The sequence below is a fragment of the Camponotus floridanus genome, unplaced genomic scaffold (genome assembly GCF_003227725.1).
Source record: "Camponotus floridanus strain SB8 unplaced genomic scaffold, Cflo_v7.5 scaffold49, whole genome shotgun sequence".
Classification (NCBI taxonomy): Eukaryota; Metazoa; Arthropoda; class Insecta; order Hymenoptera; family Formicidae; genus Camponotus; species Camponotus floridanus.
In genome coordinates this window covers 1,407,208-1,411,452 of record NW_020229647.1, presented here as the reverse complement: position 1 = coordinate 1,411,452, position 4,245 = coordinate 1,407,208, and the positions used below count along the sequence as shown (strand labels likewise).

Here is a 4,245-nt window from a genome sequence, read left to right as displayed (position 1 = left end):
CTCTTATTTCTTTATTTTCCGAATTTCTCAAAGGCAGATTCAATTCCACTATTCTGTTCTATTTCATTTTTTTCCAACTGTCGCTACCTCTCGCGTGTAATTCTAAATTCATTCCCTTGGGGCCGTCAAATTTGATTTAACAGCCCTCGACGCGCCGTACAACGAATCGCGGATATCACAGATATTATGTCAGCATTATGTATAGATAGCAGCCAGGGCTGATGTTCGATCTTTTCGACCAGAAATCACGTCGAAGGTCGAACGGCCGGCAAATAGCGCGACGTACGCTTTAAAACAGTCCAACGCCTTCGGTCTTCGTCCTTGCGACAGTTTTAGTTTTCGAGGAGTTTCGGACTCACTGTTGCGAGGGAGGCGCGGTTACGTGTTACGGCTAGTTTACACGGAGGTAGTGTAAGGTTACTCGTTGCAAACTAGCGTCGAGTGTGTGTATGTGAGCGCACACTCGCTTAAAATTAGAGACATCAAGTAGGAAGAGCAAATTGGGGGGCAAGCTGGCCGGCGAGATGACCCAATAGAAACCGCTGCTATTTTAGGGTATACTTGCCTTTCGCGACATTGCACCGGTAATTGAAGAATGCCACATAATTGCTTAAATTTAGTCGGACATTTCGAAATTATTAAGTATTTTTTCTTCATATTTCATCGAAATTATGTCGTCCATGGCACGTAATCTTTTTCGGAAGCTCCCTCTCCCTTACCGTCGACCTTCTCGATCGACGTCTACCGAGAGACGTCATAGAATTTGGCATATCTAAGAGACCGCGAGCGCCGAACGTACTTCGTAATTCTAGTTGACAGTTTGTTCTTGTTGACAACTTTGTGACGGCGGCGGCGGCGGCGGCGGCGGCGGCGGCGGCATCACAAGGACAACCGCGCACACATCAATGTTGTATCGTCACGCATATGCGCAGCATGTTGCTACGTGCACGCGTATATATCTCCGCGTCGCGGATTTTGTCGCAATGTCTCGTGTCGTTTGGAGGCAGAGTCGGAGCGAACGCGCGCGAGACGAGGCGGGGCGGGGGAGAGGCGAGGCGAGATGAGAGAGAAAGAGAGAGAGAGAGAGACGGAGCGATGCGGTGCGGCCTTGTCCTTGAGCATAATCTTTCCTCGTTATCGGACGGCGTCGAGGCTGCGGTCGCATCGGACTGACTGCGAACGATTAGTTCAGCTCCCGCGACCATGCGTCAGCCTTCCTTTTATATTTATGAATAATAATGCGCCCTGAATATATCGCGCAATGATATATATCGGGGATCCGAGCTGTCGTACCGGTGATGTATATAAATGGCACGTTAACTTTGAGCGTTATATATTCGCCGAACGGTTCTCTGCCGTTTCACGAGTGTTTTGCGATACGCAGCCTAAAATTATTCACTTTGAAGTGAAATTGAATTTGGAATTTGAATGAAAAAATTGGAGCGAAAATCCCCCCAAGTCAAGTATCCGTTCCATCGATAAATATTATCGGTCTCACATGCGTGGACCGTTGGAACGTCCGGTCCAGATCTATATAAGCAAAACACTCTTCCCGCTAAGAAAGATGATCGGACCACCTCGAGTCACGGTCGTCATCTCGAACGAGCGCCACTGGTTATCAGCGATATTCCCCTGGTTCTAGGAAGCGAACTCGCTATCTCTGACCTTGGTTAGCGAAATACTTAACGCAGCGGCACGTGTGGCAACGTAGAAGCTGACGAAGTAGAAAGAATCGCGGATAACGAGCGAGAAAAGAAAGAACAGGAGTCTGCAGTCGCGACGCGACATAGATTAATTAAGACGCAATTCGGCGAAATATACGATGAAGATATTGTAGAGATTATTAGAGCTGTCCGGATTACAAGCTGCCGATTGATCGGGTCCAGAGCGTAGCGATGAAAATAAAAATATATTCTTGCCTCATTTTTTTATCTTATCGTATACATTGATGTCGTCATTCGTTCGTTATTTCAACAGAAAATTTCGAATACTCAAAGAAGAGGAATAGAGTAAACGTACGAAGTCCAAGGTGAGAGGAGAGTAGAGAAGGAAGAGCAAAGAGGGACAAGGGAGATTCCGACACGCGCAACCTAGCGTTTCCGAACATGAATACGTCCGCTATATTATTATTAGCCGGATCGTTGAAAACGCGCAAGGTCAGCTTTCGTTCTCCTTTCCTCTCTATGAGACCATCCACCCTCTCTAATCATCGTCAAGCTCGCATACATGGATCTGTCGCGAGTGTATTTTTTTATAAGCGATAAACGCCGATGACAAACAACCGTACGTATTTTTCTCTCCCGAGCACGTGTGTCCATCGCTAAAAATGATTGCTCATTGTTTGGGGACATTCTGTAAAAATCGCACGATTCCCTTATTCATTACGTCGACAACGAAATAATACGTTTTCTTATCATTAATATTGTCAATAATTTTGTCAAAAATAAGTTTCATTCTTCCTGTCGTGCTATTTGCGACCGAGAATCGTGTGATTTGTATTCGCATATACGTACGCTTTGTCCGGGTGATAATTAAAGCTATTTAAGGTGAATATTTTAGAGACCTTGACGCGCCCAACCGGGTTACGTGGCGTGACTTCCGGTGCTTTCACGTATGGCTCGCCCCTCGAAGGGCTTTTCGACGACTCGCTTCGACGCGCTTGAGCAACGTGTTCGACACGATGACCCACTTGTGCTCCGCAGGTTTATTTGTGCGTATGTCGATATAGCTTTTATAGACACAATGACGCTGAGCGATTTAATTACTTCGCGAGATTAGAGTTAATTTATAGAACTATTAAACAATAAAGAGTCGGAGATATCTCTCTTGTCGAAAGAAAGAAGAAAGTTCTTTGCCAATTATCCAATTAATTATTAAATTATTTTTTTTTATCTTCTGATTATGATAATTGCCAATGACGTCATTAATGTCATCGCGATAATTACAAAGCAATTAGATATTTCGACAGTGTAATCTGTAACATGATTGTACACGTTATGCAAATCTTTATTTTTATCGCTCTCTTAAGACCTTGACGAGTTAACGCCTGACAACGAGCGTGTGAAAGATAAAAGGTTTCTGCCCTTTTTGCAAAGCGACGCTTCTTTGCACAACCGTAGTAATTGCGCAATTACGTAATTACTACGATCGGATACTGATCTTTTGCGGAAGAACTGGAGTTCCGTTACGATGCAACGAACTGCAGCCACGACGAGTAACTGTAAAGGACTCCGCGTCGCGTGCTAACCTGTTGCAACAGTCGCACCAAGGACACAAGATACATATGTATGTGTGTGTGTGTATGTGTCTGTATAATGATTACGCGAAATATTTGTTAAATCTTCTTTTCACACCGGACGTCCTTTTATAAATCAAATTGATCGCACTCGCAGAGCTTGCGACATTTTACAAGTGAATTTCTCGGGAAATCTCTTCTCTTTGAAAGAATTTTATTTATCGATCGCTCGCCGCAAACTTTCCTAGCGTAGACGTCAATCGATAAGGCTAAAAATATCAAACGATAGCGCATGTACGTGCGGATATACAATCGGATGGTATCGGGATCGTCAGTGTCACGCGGTGACAGGGGGACACTCCGTCATATGGAATAACAGGAAATCGGATACCAGACGGCTGAGAGATGGTATCGTCGTATAAGCTAAGACTTTAGTTTGGTAATTACGACACCCTCGTCGCGATAGTGCCGACGACAGGTGATCGCGCGTATCGTGTGTCTTTATACATCCGTTATACGCGGCATAACACTCTTCCCTCCATTCGCAATAAAGCGTCGTTGGTTTTGCACGCTGGAATATTCGCGATAAACACGTAGCGCTCGATATCGATTCGCGATACGGAGTCCTTGAGAGCGGGAAAACGATTCAACGACGCAACCGTTCAATCTGTGGACGGATAATTCGCCAACGTTTAAAAATTATGCATCGCTATCATCGATCGATCGCGATTTCGTCGATCGATAAATCGATCGATTATTGAGCCCCTTTCACGAATTTCATTCGTTGATCAAGATAATATCATGCGGTAGCGCGATACTCGCGTTGTTGATCGCGTATTAATCGCTCGCAAGTTTTATCCAAGGACAACGTTGCGTCGTAAAAAACGAAAACGACGTTACGTAATCAACGGCACATCGAGGTATTTGTTGTTTCGGGAGCGATACAGTTTTATCATTCACCTCGCGATTGCAAATCCAACAATTGATGTAACAATGAGACAACGATTGGA

At 44.7% G+C, this 4,245-nt stretch overlaps 1 pseudogene; it reads left to right on the top strand.

The window, feature by feature from the left end:
- The first annotated feature begins 924 nt into the window (after positions 1-924).
- LOC112639149 lies at positions 925-3,657 on the top strand (annotated as a pseudogene).
- Positions 3,658-4,245: the final 588 nt, after the last annotated feature.